This window comes from Drosophila obscura, unplaced genomic scaffold (assembly GCF_018151105.1).
Source record: "Drosophila obscura isolate BZ-5 IFL unplaced genomic scaffold, ASM1815110v1 contig_4, whole genome shotgun sequence".
In the NCBI taxonomy this organism is placed as follows: Eukaryota; Metazoa; Arthropoda; class Insecta; order Diptera; family Drosophilidae; genus Drosophila; species Drosophila obscura.
This window is the reverse complement of record NW_024542828.1, coordinates 5,393,768-5,412,309: the sequence shown is the minus strand read 5'-3', so window position 1 is coordinate 5,412,309 and position 18,542 is coordinate 5,393,768. Positions and strand designations below refer to the sequence as shown.

The 18,542-nt window shown below is 37.7% G+C and overlaps 1 pseudogene; it reads right to left on the bottom strand.

The window, feature by feature from the left end:
• Positions 1-540: 540 nt before the first annotated feature.
• LOC111074824 lies at positions 541-1,748 on the bottom strand (annotated as a pseudogene).
• Between the last annotated feature and the right edge of the window lie 16,794 nt (positions 1,749-18,542).

The window sequence follows — 18,542 nt, the reverse complement described above, 5'->3', positions numbered from 1 at the left end:
ATTGGTTTGAAAGTTGGACACAATTTATGGGGCTTTGGCAAGCCTCTGAAATCCCAGAGAGACAGACAGTAGAGAAGAATGTGGAATGGTAGCCCCTGAAATCCAAGTGACAGAATGTGGAATGGAAGCCTCACCTCCTGAATGAGTGTGGCATGCGGCAAAGGATTCACTTCACTCGATGTCCTTGCGGTCTTTTCAACACCTCAATTTTCCAGCTTGTCATGCGGTCAAGGCATTGAATGAATCTGTAATGAAGGCAAGTCTATAATTCAGAGGCAGAGACCTCGCCAAGAAGTGGGCTAAGATACGGCTTTGTTTCAAGTGGCCACAGAAAGAGATGGAAAATAAGGCCACAGATAGAGAGGAACATACAGTAGAGAACAAGAGACAGTGAGGGAGATAGTGAGAGGTAAATTAAGCATGATTGCACGTAAAGTGCTCTTCTGGTTACACCACAAAGTGCTGAAAATTTGGTTTTCTTGGTTGGATGATAGAATATGATTTTACTCCAGATACTCGTAGAAATATGCCAGAGGAAATGTGATAATTTCTGGGGGAAATGTGCAATAAATATGCACGGAAATTATGCAAATTAATTAGTTACCAAATTATTAGTTGCATAGCTTTTAGTGTCATAATTCACCCGAGTAAATACTTAAGAATAAATGTATAAAAGTGTAAACCAATGTGCAAGGGGATAACAAAAAATATACTATAATTTTTGCACTTTAAATAATTTAAGAATGAAAAAAATTATTTGTGTACACCTTAGCTAAAAGCAGTAGGCTCACATTGGGGCACGGATCAGATCGGTTTGGTTCATTGGGTAGTGAGCAGGTAGTAGTCAAATAGAATGAAGTCTAAAACATAAATGCTGACAAAAATCAGTACGTATTAAATCTCTCCAGTGTTCGGGTCTCCAGTCGACTTATAGTCCTTCTGGGCCTGCTTCCGGCCCATCAGCAGCGCATCACAGACCAGGCAGCGAACGGCGAATTTTTCCACGTTGATGAACTGTCCTGAGGCGTTGGGCTCGAAGCCAATCTGCTCGGCCCGGTGGTAGACGCGCATCTCCTCCACGGGAAAGATGGTGGCCGCAGACTCATTCTGGAAGCTATCCATGTACAATGGAACGTAGTGGACGCCGTTGTAGAGGATGAAGACGCGCATTCCAAAGTTTTTGTCCTCTCCAAAGCAATTGTTGATGGGATTCTGAATGTCCACCACATCGATCTCAATGCCGTAGTAATTGGAGAGTATTGAGATGTCAATGGCACCGCCCCACGAGTCGGCCTTCTGTATCCAGGCGCAGTATTCAGCATTTGACTTGCCCAGAACTGCGTCGCTGTACTGCGTGGTGTCGACGGACAACTCCTGCGCTATGATGTGCCGCATCATTTCGCTGTCCTCGTTGTCCAACTTGCCGTTCAATACGAAGCGAATGCTCGTGAAGAGTCATGAGTTATCCGCCGGCACCACCTTCATCAGTAGAATGCCATTCAAGTTGCCGTACGGCCCAGACTCTTCGGGTGGAATCACGGACTTCAGCGCTTGGACTACATTCAAAGCGTTCGTCTCGATGCTGTCGCTGGACACTTGACGAAGATGCTGCGCATCCTCTTCGGCCTGCAGACGACGCGACAGCGCCTCGTCATCCTCCAGGTTGAACCGCCACTGGTAATGGCAGTGACAATAGCAGTAGCAGGGGCAGCAGCAGCACAGCAAACACCAATATCGCTGCTTGGCATAACAGCGGAGCGCACAGCGGAGAGATTTAAATTTATTTTGTACAATTAGGGCTATTTTTATATGCTGGATTTACTTGAATTTATAGATTATATTATATTGTCTAATTTTGGTATTTTTTCTTTCTCTTTTAACACGAACATCCCCATAAACTATGCATTTTTTATATAAAAATGCAAAAATTTATTACTTTCTAAACAATATTAAATATGAAAATTTAGTTTACTAACCTAAGGGGCATCTTCTTTCTCAAAAATAATTCTCATTAAATAACTCAACCAAATTCATAAATTTAGAATTCCCTATACTTCCATTTTCCCTGAAAAATCATGGAAATAAAACCTAAAATTCATAGAAATAAAACCTAAAAAAGCATAGAAATAAAACCTGAAAAATCATAAAAATACAACCAGAAAAAATCATAGAAATAAAATCTGCAATGTGATTCTTCAATGGAATGTTTTTCTGTTGACATTTTGTGTGCCCGAAAAACACAAATGAAATAAAAACATTGGGCCAGACAGGCAAGGGAGTAAGACTTTGTGTCCACCAATTTGTTAATGGAAATTCAATTGAATTGAAAAACTAAATAAATACTGAAATGGCAAAACAGGTGCACGAGTGAGGGATTCCATCGAGCCAGAGAGAGAGGGAGAGGGAGAGAGATGAGTGTTTGATAGAATGAGAAATGAGAGCCAGGTGGTCGTACATCAAATAAATAGCGATATATTTATACTCCTATCCACTGCCTTTTTTTCATCACTCATTCGAATTACAAAGATTGAAACAACAGATGGTTGGAACCTAGCAGAAAAATATCTGAAAAAAATTTCCCTTTTTATGTAAATATATTAATGCGATTGTGGATTGATTGGCCATTTATCGGGAGGGGTTTTTCAATTTTAATCGAGTTTCCTATATCCGGAAGGGAATAAGCTATATTGAGTGAGTTATGCCATGGAAGTTTTTTCCCCCAGTTATTTTCCATTCACCTTTCAACCCTTTAAACTTTGGTATAGATTTATGTTCCATTTTTAGGTGTGCGGCGCGCACCTGGCATGGCATTCCATTTGCAATAAAAGTAATATACGATATGCTTTATATATTTTTTTTCGAATATATATAAAAAAGCCAAGCAATAAATACACACAACTTCATACAGCACATAAATCTCTTCCAATTGTGCCTTGAACAAAACAAAAACAAAATTGAACGTTTTTGTCGAGGCACCCAGACCTTTTGCATTTTTCCAAAAAGGTGCCAAAAGGGCCAGCTCACTTAGGGATAAGTACGACTTAAAGTACTGCCAAATTTGTGGCTTAAGAACGGGTTTTCTTTGGGTATTTATGTAAAGTCCAAAAATCGTTGTAATATCCTTCAAATAAAGAGTTTCCTCAACTACTAAAATCTACTTTCTATAATAACACCAAGAAATAAATTCTGACCACGAAACGGAACGACTGGCCTTCAATTTATGGCTGACATTTTCACATTTCTTACCAAAAGGTTTCCGGTCAAACGAAGGGATGTGAGCCGTAATTGAAGTACAGTGAAACCTCCGGCAGGAAAAACACCTCAAAGAATGTGTTTCGAAACTTTGTAAGTTATATTTTTTATGAAATTCTTCACTTGAAAATCTTTTGTATGTTAATAGAAAATAAAGTCTCATCGCCGCATCATAGATTTTATTTTATTTTTATTTGTTTATCTACAGAAATAAACAATACTGGAATCCTTCGCTTTATAGATTATTTATTGGGGCCACACACCACACACAGGGGACATTTGACCTATGAAAGAACCACAGGGGGAATGTTTGCCATTTCGTGGTACGTATCCTGACCCACATAGACCAACAAAAAGGATGTAGCTGGCGTGGCAATGATTGGGGGCACGTACAGGTGTGTGGTCTGCTCTTGTGTTGGGTTCATATTTATGTATTTGTTGCTCTGGCAGTACTTGTGCTTTCTGTGACTGTGACTGTGTCTGACAGCAGCTCAAGGCTGTTTCAATTAGGTCGCTTAAAAGCAATGTTGGCCAGCGAGGCCAATCGCAGTCACAGTAGGGGGATACACATACACTCCCCAAAAGGGTATAGGAAACCTTTAATTTAAGGGAATTTCGATGCCTTGCTCTCCCTCTCTCTCTCTACCAAATCACACATCAATCATTTTCTATTAATTATGCCCCCCAAAAACAAAGCAACAGCTGGCAGAAAACACAAACAAGGCCTTAGGGTTTGCTGCCGTTGGTATCCCCAAAAATATGACACACACAAATCACGAAAAATCACACAAAAGTGCAACAATTTTTGTGTCTGTGTTGCAATGTATAAATCAATCATACGACATGTGTGACACATAAAACAGAACGAACCAGACTAAATCCCAAAAAAGATGCGCTCTACGAGCATATCCTGTAGTGGAAATAAATAAAATTCCTGCACTCCAAGTCTTATACTCCCCTACTTGAATGAAAAATACCCTTTTTGCGAAAACCCTTAAAACTATTTGTGAAATAAAAAGCCGCTTCAGACAGAAAGCTGACTGACAAACTGCAATGCGATTGCCAGCTCAGCAGAAGCGAACGACCCCCTCCCATCACACACACATACACACACAACCGGTAGACCCAACTCGACCCCCATTCTCCCTGTGTCTGTCTGTGCCTCTGTCCCTGTGAACTCGTTTCTATTTGCAAAGAAAACATTTATGTAAAGTTTAAATTATTAGAATTGCATGAAGACGAGCGAGCATTGTGTATGCGACTATGTGTCCTGTATGTCCTGTGTGTCCTGTGTGTGCCCAGTGTTTGTTTTATAACGACTGCACACAAGCGACATTTGCCAATATGTTTGAAGGAGAAAAGGGAAGTCTATATATACGCGTAGAAATAGAGCTTTCAGATCCTTAGACCAAGTCCTACAAAGTCTTTCATTTTATGTGTGTGCGTTTCTGTGTTTCTGTGTCTCTGGTTTCCTTTTGGAATTGCCATTTTCTAGTTCTTGTTTCTGTTCTGCAGCTGAGCACTGAAAACTCCCATCGACATTTGCCAATTTGTGTGTTGTCCTTTCATTCATATCAATTTCTATTTCAACAGAATTCTCTCGTTAGATTTTTTTTTTTCTGAATTTTTCTTAGTCATGAAAAGCCGTTTAAATACGAGGCCAAAAGGTAAACTGCTGACTTTACTTTTGCAAAAATGCTAAGAAAATATTTAAACACACAACAAAAAGTAACAAATTCAATCTAAGAATATTGATTGATACTCAATAACTAACGATTTAATATAAAATTCAAAAAATAAACTGTTTCATTAATTGAAAATAAAAAATTAATAAAAAATGAATTAAAAATAAATTTATAAAAACCATAAAAATACAAAAAAGTATTACTTCAAATATTAAACAAAATAAAAAACTACTAAAAGTTTAAACAAAAATTAAAGTATTAATTGTAAAATACATAGAATATATGTATCTCTGCAAAGTATTTATATTTAAATTTTGAATGAAAATATATACAACATTTTATATTTGTATCACATCATATATGTTCTAGCAAATAAATATTGGTATTATCTCTTATCCGCTTTAAATTGTTCACAATTTCAATACCCATTTCTCCTTTCAAGTTCTCTCCCCCTCTTTGCGTCTAATTTTCCCCCCATTCATAGGTTTTCCACCTGCCTGCACTTCAATTTCTATTCATCAGGTCACAAATCTCTCTCTGTAACAAATCTCCTTTTGGGCTCATTTCCATTTACGTGATATCATCTCTCCCATCCAGCCCACGGCCGAAAAAAACCCCCAACGGAACTATCTACAAAATTATTACCATTCAGGCTTCCTGCTCGGATTTCCATAACAAACATCAACCTGGGAATAGGACGAAACGAAACGAAAGGATAGGATTGGAGATGGCACATAAAAATAGTAGGTAGGTATGGCAATAGTTGTTGCTGCTCCTTTTTTTTTGGGTGGTTTTTGTGTGCCCTGAAATATATTCGTATATATATTGATATGGCTCCAAAACAGTGCTCTAGTTGGCAGGATGTATGCATCCTTTGCCACACAACCAGCCACAAAACCCCCACACTGTACCTGTACGATTTTCGTGGGTTAGGCCAACAGAATATGTGGCAAATTATAGCGGAAAAACAGACGTTTTTATGTTGCAATTCTTTTGGGTTTTCTACTCTCTCTTTTCGCTCTAATTTATGACTATAGCTATGGTTGTGCGGGTTTTCCTTTGCTTTCTTTGGTCTAATCATTGGCCATTTTTTAGAGGTAGCTCTTGAGGCCATTTAATGTGAGGTTTAATGGTTTTGAAGTGGCCGCAAACAAATATATCACGTATACGCAGGTTAAACTCTCTTAAATGTTGTGAAATTCCTCCTCATTTCATTATGCAAAGGACCATAATTTGTGGCAACATTTCTGGAACTTTGATTACATCCAAAACAGAAAATAATGTCAATTACTTTGTTGTTTATCGTCTTGGATATCAGTTTGACAGATCATCAAGGAATCAAGAGATAGTTATCTCCCATCTCTGGGCTTTCAATTTTCCATTCAATGCTTTAGAATTTTCACTCTGACATATTTGCAAAACATTTTGACTTCAATATGGGGTTGGGCAGAATGGAGATGGGAACAAGGAAAATATTTTGACATTTTTCTGTTGCCTCTGTTCGCCCCCGCTTTTCTCTCTCGCTTCTGTCGCTCTGACAATAACATGAAATTGTGATATATTTTTTTTTAGAATTTTGTTCTCTTCCTTTTTTCTTATTGTTGTGACATTGGGAAAGGTCCTCCCTTTCCATCTGTCTCGTTGATAGAATACCAGAAAATACTTTTATTCTCCTTAATGTGCGCAATGGCAAAGAAGCTTATAGAAATTGTGATATATAGCAGGAGTAACGCGGAAAGACCCAATAAGACTGTAACTTTTAAAAGAATAGGGGTAATTTTTACAGTAAAACTGTTCATTCAATCCCTTCTTAGTGCTTGCCTTTATATAGAAATAAAGTTTTGGTTAGAAATAAAGGTTTATTTGGCTAAATAACTGCCCAACACAAAATTTGGCGATTAAAAAGAAAATTTGTATGTATTTTTCATCTTTTTTTTTACCTTTTTCCACTACATTTTTTTAGCATTACCCATTTCTTTTTTATTTTGAAAATATAGCTTTAATTTTCCCTTTATGCAAATTTTTTAAGTTATTTTTGTATGTATTTATTTTTTCATTTAATTTTGTATTTTCTGTATTTTGTATTTTATTTTGTCTTATTTTTTATTATTTATTTTTTTTTTCGTTTTGTTTTATTTTAATCTAATTTTTATTCTATATAGTTTATTCTGTTTTACTTTTAAACCCATTTTTACATTAAATTCTTCTTTTATTTTTAGGTTTCTATTTATTTTTTTCTTAAGTTGTCATTATCATATATATCTCTGAAAACACGCTCCTAATCACAACCAAATCTCTTTCATATATGTAAATGCAAGAACTGTCTTAATTTCCATTTCTAATTCCATGGCCCCCTGTCATGGACACTCGCTCTTTTGGCCTTTGGGATAGAAAATCATTTATCATTTGTCATCATTTGGTTCTTTGTTTTGCTCTTTCACTGCTAAGCACCACACACCGTACTGCCTTTCGTCTTCTGTTTTCCGCTCAGACACTGTCTTGGCCCTAAACAAATAACTTTTCGAAAGCATTGACTGAAAAGTTTTCCAACATTCATTTGCAAAAACCCAGACATAACACACACCCACACGCAGAAATATCTTTTCAAGCATAAATTAAGACTTACATTTTGATGGAGCAGCGTAGGAAAAGTCCAGGAAAACACTTCAGACTTTCAGACCGACTTCAGACTAGAAAAAAAAGATACACAAAAAGAGAATTGAAAGAGGGGAAATTTGTATATAAATAAAAGTTTACGCATTATATAAAGAAAAGATAGCAGCGAAAATGAGGGCATGACAGACTCAATTAGTTTTGTATACCAAAAGATAGGGCCGGCTCCTTATTTTAAGACCTCGGGCGCCCACACACACAGACACATAAAATATTCGTAATATGTTTATTTTCATTGAGATTTATCCTATCTATTCGCTGGAAATTAACGCGAAGCTTTTCTTGTTCTTTGCACATAATTATATCCCTTAAATGTACCTCGAAGAGAACGTGTGTACTGCTTGCTTTTTGTGGCATCTTTAATCTCTAATTTGTTGCCTACTTTTGTGTGCAATGCAGTGAAAGTTTTGTGGGTTTTTTAGAAAAAGTTTTCCAGTGGAAAACTTTAAACCGAATGTGTGCTAAAGTACAACAAAGTACATGCTAAAAAAAAAAAACAAAAAATATTATCTCAAAGGTCCCACTGCAATAGATGCTGAAAAACACTAGAATGAAAAGAACTCAAGTGGAGAGGAATCGAGAGCGGATTGCAGTGCAGTGCAAGGGTCGAGAGTCGATTCTATGGGGGAAGTCCTTCCACAAGACGTGACAGCAGGAATCGAAATCCAAGAGCAAATCAAATACTTGCTGCAGCAGCTTTCACTCTTTCATTTCCCATTTCCCTCTGTCTCTGAGTTTTGCTTTTCCCTCTGTCTGTCTCTCGCTCTCACTCTGGCTATTTCTGTGTCTCTGAGTTTTCCTTTGAGGAAACAACTTTTTCCTGGCTGGGGATTTTTCACACCCAATAAGCTGCAGGGCGCTTAGAATTTAAATGCCAAACATAAACAGCAGCAGCAACAACAACAAACAGCGAAAAGCCAACAAATCTTCTTACAAACAGGCACAAAAAAAGAACCAAGAATATAGCTAAAGTAGTCGACTGTTGGATACCCTTTGCAGTCGTTTTGTAGAGATATAGTTCATGAAGGAATACGATGATAAAATGCCTTTGGTATGCAAAAATTACATTACATTACGGTGCTGAGAGGCATTTGATTTTTTTAACGTTTTTGTCGCAAAAACACATTCAGCAATATCTCTTTAGGGATATATTGCTCTGCAGCTCCTTCATTTGCTTTGTTTTCATTTTCTATCCCTCTTTCTGTCTGCATGTCACATTTTTCGCTTAACAGCCCATATACCCCATTTTAGATACCAATCTAATGACCAACCGTTGTAAAAATTGCACAAGACGCTGCTACTTTTGGCTGGCTTTTGGTTTTTATCTGCAGCATAAAGAAGGTAGCGTGAAATCCTTTGGCAAAAGGTGTTTGGCCCGCAAACCCGGGACAGCCACAGAGAAAAAGCAGAAGCAGGACCATCCTTTAACCCTCACTATATTTTTGTTTCCTATGCTTTTGTTGATTTTGCCGTCTTCTTGTGGCAGAGGTCTTGGATCTGGGGGATGTGTGTCAAGTGTTGGAGCAGCAGCAGCAGCACCACAACCTCCTTCACCTTTCATTCCATCTTCTGTCTATCATTTCATTTGTGGCAGGTTTCAGTCTCCCTCTTCTTGGGGCAGGTCCTAGAGGCAGGCAGGCTTCTGCCTCTGTGTGGCATGGTTAAGTCCTTGTCGATGGATGGATGGTTGGGGGCTTAAACAAACACGAGACACGAGACATACAGAAGGAAGCAAAAGGAATTGCCAGAGATATACGGGCTGTTGTACCTTGTTTTGAATATGATTTAATTACTGCTAATTGCACTGGCACTACTAATTAGTTAGTTAGTTAGCTAGTGAATTCTACTTGTGCTTCTCTCTAATTTGCTCTCTGATGCGATATGCGACGTGTCTGTGTGTGTGTGTGTGTGTGATGTCAATTGATGTGCGCTGCTGCTTTATTTCTAATAAAATTATTTCATTGGCTTTTGGCAGTGGGACATTGAGGTAATTTTTAAATTAGTTTCCGATATACGTAAGTGCAACAAAACTAATTTACATTTGTGAATATATCTTCTTAGTTGAGTAAATAAGCATCAAATGCCAATAATAATACCTACAATTTTAAGGCTCTTGCCTCATTATGCGCATGTTAGGAATGTTTAATCAATTATTATCATAAATACTCGTTAACATTAAAAATTTGTCATAATTCACTCAGGGAATTTGTCGAAATTTTATTAAAACATTTAAAGACATTTAACATTTAACATTTAAAATAAAAATGAAATAAAATATTTAATTTGAATATGAGTTATTTTAAAATATTAAAAAATTATATTCTCATGATTATTTTCAAAGAAAACTTTATCGAAATTAAAAAATGTTATATATTTTTTATTTATTTATTAAATTTTTTATTTTATATTCTTTGTATATTTATTTTATATTTATTGTATATATATTGTATATTTATTTTATATTTATTATATATTTATTTATTGTGGTTCGTTTTTATTGTCTTGTTATCGTCTTGTAAGCTTCAACCCGCAATCCCTCTAAATACCTAACATAAATACCTAACATCAATAATTTTGTGGTTGCCATGAAATCCTAAAACGCTTACCCCTCGTATCAATCATAATCTTCGATTTGAGTGCATTTAATAATCCCTTCAGGCATTCAAAATAATCCACAAGAACCCTTGATAATGCACATATCCACCCACCGCAAAGTGCAATTAGTTTTTGGATGGTGCAAACATTAGCGATTCTCACGTCTAAAATCGGTGCGGCCCTTTTATTCGCTACATGTATAATCCCCACCGTTAAACCCCAAAAAGTAGACCACAAAAATGGATTCGGGATCCTGTGAAACGGAACAACATTTTGCAACGTAATCCGTTTAATGGAAACAGTAGGACGCGAAAGGGGGAGGCTACAGTTTATATATTTGTTTATACAAATAACAAAACCAATATTACGCCCACCCAGGGTTACACCTCGCTCATCAATAGAGTCCTGAAAAAACAAAAGCCCTTTCCTGTCATATTTGCATTGAGCTCTGCTGTCCCTTCTCCGTATCCTGCGCTGTCAGAATTCATTCACGTCGTGTACCAAGTCCTTTGCCAAAATGCGGCTTAAAATATTTGTGTATTTTGTGCAAATATTTTCATGATAGGTGCATGCCACGCCACGCCACACCGACTGTATTAGTGTCACACACGTGTCCTGGATAGAGCCAGGAAATACACATCGTATTGTATCTCGTGTATAGTTTCTGGATGAACGCTGAAATCCGTTAATGAAAGGCAGCTCTTCCAACAACCTCTCTAATGGAGATTTATTGTTTCTGCCACTCTGCCACATGCCACATGCCACCTGCCGCTGCCATATAAACACATAAACACTGTCATATTTATTAGATTACTCGGACGTTACGTGTGGCTGTCATCGCTGATGCTGCCCGCTGTCAAAGGGGATTTCCATTTTTTGGAGTTGGGTTTTTATCATCCTCCTGCCCCATCACGTGGCAGTGCGCGGTGGTTACTGTTACGGTTATGTTAATGTGTGATAAGTGCAGGATAAAAATGAAAAGAGCGGATGATATTTTTGAATGGGTTGTGGGTTACCCTTCTGCTTAGAACCTTAGATTTATTGGGGCCTTTTTATCCTCTAATTCATCTAAAAATTACTTTTAAAATTCATCTTAAAATTATTATTCTATTTTTCCTAAAAATTCTTTAAAAAATTTCCCTATAAATTTCTTTAAAAAATCGTCTAAATATTTCCCTAAAAATGCATTCAATATTTCTCCAAATATTCCTTCAAAAATGTCCCTTAATTTGCATCTAAAATGTCATCTAAACAATGAACAATTCTCCTAAACAAAACAAAACAAATATTCCTTTAAATCCTCGCTTCCTCGGTAAACTTCACCTCTGATTGAATCAACCCTATCATACATGTATGTGGAAATTCCCCCTCAAAAGTTTCCTCAACTTTGACCCACATAAACTCCGCTTCGGGGAGGCTAAAAACCTCAACTAATGCCCCCAGAGATTGACCCAATGAAACCACGAAAACAACCCCATCGCGCCACTCCACACCGCCCACTCAAGTGAGGGGCAATTGACAAGTAAATTGACAATTCACTTAATTCCCAGGCACAGGAACCACAATAAACGATGAAAGGAGCAGACAGGGCCGTGGCTATGGCTTTGGCTGGATAATTCTTAAACATTACGGATAAAATGTAGGCTGCAGTTGACAGCCGTAAGGAGAATGCAAATGGGTATTAAAAGGATTATCTTCGCCCAACCCGCCTGCACCACATAAATTATGCACACACACACACAAACAACAACAAAACAAGGAAAAACAATTAAGGGCTCCGCCTGCCTCTTCTGCTTGGGGGTGCTGTGGGGTTGGGGTTGCAATTTATATGATTGACAGGCAATTGAATTTGTGGGCCACAATGACTGCAAGACTGCTGCATGTGCCTGCCCCCCTTACACCCCTCTATAAAACACAGAGAAATGCAATCCGAGAAACCGAGTTTTTGGGTGCAAGTGCAACCCCTGGTAGCCTGTAAGTGGGGTATGGGTGCTGTTCCTGTCAACTGGTACCGCATGGCGCCTTGTTGTCCTTTTTGGTTATTACGCTCATTGCAGCACACAGCACAGCAGACACACATATCCACCCCACATGAATGCTAATTTGGAATCCCCCCGAAAACCAGGACCTGGAAAGAGACTTCATTGTGGTGGTTGGGGCGCATGAGATATTTCTGGGGGAATGGCTTTTGGATTTGGAATTGGCATATGGGATTGGGATATGGGATACGGTACTGGGGGCAGCAGCCTGAGGATGGAGGGGTAGGTGCCAGTGCATTGTGCGTGCGGTGCCCAATGCCACGCATTATTTTCAAATGCCTGTCATTCGAATGAATCTGGGTCTGGGCTCTCCGGTTTTTGCCTCGCATTTTTGTCTGGCTTTTCCCTCGCGTCTCTGTGGGTTTTCGTCTGTTTGTGGCTTTTGTGCGAAATTGGCTTTTGGAGAGAGCGACGGGAGACTCATGTGCGTGGGCCAGAAATAAAAGTTTGGCGGAAAATTGGTACGTCCCGCCGAACCCAATGATGAGTTCCAATTTGTGGCTAAATGCGGCTACGAATTTCCATGGCGGCCACTAAACGAAGAGGCTGAGTGTGTGTGAGGCCTTCGAGTCGCAGAGAGAACCTCATTAATCAAAGGCTAATTCGCCAGTTAATTCTGCAACGAATGTTCTTCAAGCCTTTCTTTGCCATACATTCCATTCCACCATGAGGTGTTCCACATCAAAGACCACCCGTACTCCAAATGATTGCATTCTGACATTTGTGTCAGAGCACAATTGGGGGGTTTCTTGGCTACAAATTATCTGAATCGAAACCTCATTTATGGTAATCAGTTTGACACTTGCTTAAAATTTACTTCAAGTGCAATTCAAATTCAACTTAACAATTGAATTGAATGCGAACGACACCTGCTGTGTCAAGTGGAAAGTGCCAGAAAATTAAACGCTAAGATTTGTCTTAGAGGTGCGCACTAATTCAGTCTTAAAATCACTAGGATCTGGTCTTAATCCACTAAATTAGGGCTTAAAAGCACTGCGATATGGTCTTAGAAGCGTCGGTGGAGAATAATTGCCAGTAAATCAGGTCTTAGAAGCATTGGAATCCTTCTAAGAAGTCGAGAAATCAGCATTAGAAGAATTAATTGAGTTTAAGAAGGAGTAGAAGGGTCTTAGAAGCATTGGGTGCTGCCCTTAAAAGGAGTGGGTTCAGCTTTGGATGAACTGTATCAGTTTATAATCACCGGTCTCCGTACTGGAAATAGTGGATCGGTATCGATCCGCATTTTATTTATTTAATTATATGATATAAGTCAGTTTATTCCATTTGTCAAGCAGTAGATTCTTGAAGCCCTATTCCCTTAAATCTCCCTCTAACTTTATTCATTTTTCATATGGCGTCTATATATCTAAACTATTTTAATGAATCTACATAAATGTCATACAATCGAAAATATGCATTTTTAATTAATTTTTTGTAAATTGACATTTCAATTCCAACAACTTTATATGTATGCAAGAGTTTTCCATCAGATGAATTGATTAATTTTAGGCGCTCAAAAAGATCAATTGCCAAAGCCATAAATCAAAGTAAAACTCAATTGTTGCAAATTAATATGGCTTAGAGAGAAAGAGAGAGAGAGAGAGACCGCCTGTCTAACTCTTTCCCAAGCCATCGATTTGGTTGAAAATTAAAGGGCAAGCCTGGACATCCGGCACGACACGACATCCTTTCGTGCCAATCCCCTGCCAATCCTTCACCACTTTGCTCATTTTGTGCAGCTTTCAAAATCAGAGCAAGAGATGGATTTCCAAAGAAATGCATGCCCTTTTCACCTTTTCCCTCACTCTCTTTCTCACTGGCTCTCTGACTCATTCTGTGTCACCTGCAGAAAAAATCGAATCAAATTGAAGGCTTTTCCTCTTCCCATCCTACTTTCCAGCAATTGAAAATTATGCTGCAGTGCAAAAGCATCTTGAGGGCAAAAGCAAAACTCAAGAGTGTTTGCCATTTCACATACTCGACGACAGACGTGTTAGAAAAGGGTAGGAAAAATTCAAAAACCCAAAAGCAGGTCATATGGAAATAGATGCTAGAGATGATGGTGCATTGAGGTGGAAAAATACACACAGAGAAATATTCCAATTTAAAGCAGCTACGTTTAATGGATATCACAATACTAATATTTCAGGCACTCTATCCATTAATTTTTCAAAGATCAAAGTTCACTTGTGGCACGAACATATGGTCAAAGTATTGTTGCCTCCTCATTCTCCTCCTCTCCATTTGGGAAAAACTTCAAAAGCGATCTGTTGGAGGGCCTGCTGCCTGACTTTAATTATATTTAAACATTTTTCGAGTTACACAATTCAATTGAGAAGCACAAAGATTGACCTTTCCACACAGATACTCGTCGGCACTCATCGTAGTAAAGTTGCGGCTGTGCCTGCCCCTCATTTCTCATCTTTTGAAACTCATCTTGTGCGAAGTTGACATTGAAATGCGCTTCATGGTCCGCTTCGTTTCTCCGTTCGTTCACTTCACTTTACAGCCACTTTAATTGTTGTCTTCGTATTCATTATGTGCCCAGGCAAGGCAGACAGTAGATGCTCTCAATTGTGGCCTTGGCTATAACAGGCCTTGAAATGTATTTCAAAAATTGGCTTAAAATCTTTTAGCGCTTTTCAATTGAATGTCAAGTGGCGGCTCATGTGCGGAAGTTTAAGCTTTTATATCTAATTATAGCGTAATATATATTTGAGTCATGCCGCATTTTTGCTCTAAAGAGCTTCTTCAAGGCTGTCCATCAAATTATCGTTTGATTTATTTGCTTAAATAAAATTATATAAATATCAAGATGCTTGATATGAAATACAAGTGTTTATGGAGTGGCTATTGCTTATAGAATTGATGGAAAATATAAATGAGTAGAGAAATATATGGAAATATTATGGAAAGCCAGCTTAGAGAGTCACCAAAGGAGTGTTACTGCTTCTTAAATGTGAATGCACCGCTTATACTGACTGATTCTGACGTCCATCTACTGTTTCCACAGCTTTAACGCTGTGCAATTATGATAAACAGTGTTGGAAGTGCCACAATGCGACTACAACTGCTGTAATTACAGTGTTGGAAGTGCATTAAATGTATGATTTTCCCGGAATAGTGTTATAAAATTAACTAAAATAAGTGCTCCTTAAAAGAAACCAATAAAAATTGTGATTTAAATAAATCTGAATTTAGTTTATGGCACAAAATAATTCATAGATTACAAGTGTTATCTATTAGATTAGACATATAGTTAGATTTAGTTCTAGCCATTATCAATGCACAGTACACGGCCCTTGTACTAAATATTTTCTGGGGAAAATTCTTATAAAGAATGGAAAAGCTTACAATCTCAATCCGGTACATACCCCAAAGATGGACAAAGACATAGACATATACAGTTGAATACGCTAGTGTATCTATATTTCTCTCTTTTAAAATAATTGAACCGGCTAAGCGCGAAGTCTAAACACAACTGAAAAACAAGCTGAGAGCGTGTCAGGGCTTATCAATCCCCCAGCCCCGACTGCCGAGAGACACAGAAATTTTAAATAATTTGCTGATAATCAATTCTGCGAGTACCATATAATAATAATGTTGATAATCTCGGGGGGAAAACACAAAAACATATACATGTGTATGTATATACAAAGTTACTTTTAATAACAGACTAATAAACCGATAATTACAATTAAATTACAGCGACAAACACAGAAAATAAAGCTGCAAAATAAATGCAGTGGCAGTGGCAGTGACAGTGGCAGTTACAGTTTGTTTTATTGACTCTAGAAAATACCATCCTATGCTAGAATTCCCATCTTATCTTTGACAGCCACAAGATAAAAGACTGTCGCATCATTTCGTAATCCAAACAAATTATAAATTACATTTTTTTTTTATATAATTATTATTATGATGTCAAATGATTTGTTGAATGGGTTGCTGAACCTTTTTTGGGCTCAAACAACATGGCACGATATGCGGCAATCGGGGCAATTAACACATACACAGATATACATAGAAACACATCCACCAGATATCAGATACACAACAAATTAACGCCACGCTAATGAAAAAACATCATCAAAAAGTCGTCATCTAATTCTGTGGCTGCACGCCATCTCCAAAGTCCCTAATGAACCATCCTAATGGAAATGTATTACCATTTCTTTTTTTTTTTTGTGATTTTTCTAGAGCAATTCAATTAACAGTTTTTCCACACACTTCTAAAACCGCTCAGCTACAGGATTCCTCATCTACAGTTAGTTGCACTCAATTGAACGCTAATCGAAATATTTATTATTCAAACGTCAAAAATGTCTCGACACTCGAAAGTTTGCGGTATTTAGATATTTTAATTACCATTGGGGGGGAGGGAAAATTATCGAGCTGCCGCCACTGGAGACCCACTAAGCCACTAACCACCACATCGCGAACGTGAACGTGATTTCCCATTTCGAATTTGCCATTGAGTGCTCACGCGCACCGCGTGAATCACTGCCATTAGAAATAATTAATAAATATATGCTATGCGGTCCCTCGAGAACGATTTTCTATGTGAGCAATCCCCATGAGCAACACTACGGCCTGACCCCAATAGACACTGGGGGCTGATAAGGCATTCGATTTATTCGATTAAGTGGCTTAGAGGAAACAAAATTGAAAAGAAAGTGCATTGTGTTGAAACAAGTGAATAGCTTATCAAACGGAATTAAAACCGCTTCCAATCGGTAATGAAACGAGTAGGAATCCCATAAATATGAATCGTTTGTTTACCGGGTGTAAATTGGCAACCGATAAAGGTAAAGAAAATGTTACTAAACGATTATGAAACGGCTATGAACAGGCTATGAAGCTCTTAAATAACTTTAATTTAATTTCAATGACTTTTAAACCTCTTTACTGCCCAAAAGTATGTTTCTTCCATTCCATACCTGATTTATCAATCACTACTGACTTCTTCCGTTTATAATAGTACATGTACCATCTTATATAAAGTTATCCTTGAAATGTGTCTTACCTTTAAAGAGAAAGAAGATAAAATTGAATTAATTGAAGCGTAATAAGCAGTTAAAACACACACAAACAACACATGAATTTCGAAAACAATTTATTAACACTAATTTGCTGCTCAAATTTGCCTACAATTCAATTAAGGAGCTTGGATACAAATATATATATATAGAAATATGAATATTAAATGTAACATTTTCATGAATTTTGAATGCCCATTAAGCATATATTGAAACTGTTAGTGCACCAGCAACTGCATCAAGGATAAGGGTTGGATAAGGATGTTTGCTGTTTGGAATTGGAATGCCCTTTGAAGAGGGTCCGCATTTTGCAATGCTGAAGAAGAAAGTATTTTCTATTGAATATAGCATAAATAGTCTTTCATTTTCATTACATTCTGTCGGTTTTTAACCAAATAAGTAGCTCAGTCCCTTAGTGACCGATGAGCGCTGCTGCATGACCGTAAATTTGATTAAATTTCTCCGTTTCCGAGGGATAAATTTCACTGTTTGCTGTATATATTCTTTCAAAATTCAGCCAGTCTATAGTATATAATTATATATAATAATATAATCATAAATAATTTAATAAAATTATATATAATTATATTAAATTATAATTTAATATATCTGCCTTAGAAATCTCGAAGGGTAACTAAACTTTCGGTTCCCCAGCCCCTAGCCTTCCTTACTTGTTAATGTTCTCGTTGTTTTGTTAGCCATCTTGTCTAAGTGAAGGAGGCTCTCAACTATTTGCCAAGGCTGAAATAGCATATGCTAATGACAAGAGTAGTAGTAGTTCTGAGCAGCAGCAGCAGCCACCACACAAGTAAATCCGCAGAACAGAGAGAGAGAGAGAGAGAGAGAGTCATGTAAAATTATGAATTACAGATACAGATATAGATGTTGCTTTGGAAATGCCTGAAAGGGTAGTTTGTGGTTGTTGTTGTTGCTGTTGTTGCATGTTGCTGTTTGGCTTTAGTCCAAAATTTCAATTAGGTTGAGTGGTTTGCAAAGGAAAGGAGGCCTCCCACCACCCGACTGTAGCTGCTGAATATCCTACAGATAGGACCACTAGTCCTGCAAAGCTCCTTCTACGAATGTTAATTACGCAATTGACTTGACAACAGCAACAACTAAAAGGAGTTCCTCCCGCATACTGTATCTGCACCTCCTGTAAGGCACTTTGTATGTTGACTTATATAATTATGCCGAATGCTGCCTCTCCTTCAGAGTGTGTACATGCATATGTACCTCTTTTCATACGACCTGTTGCCAAG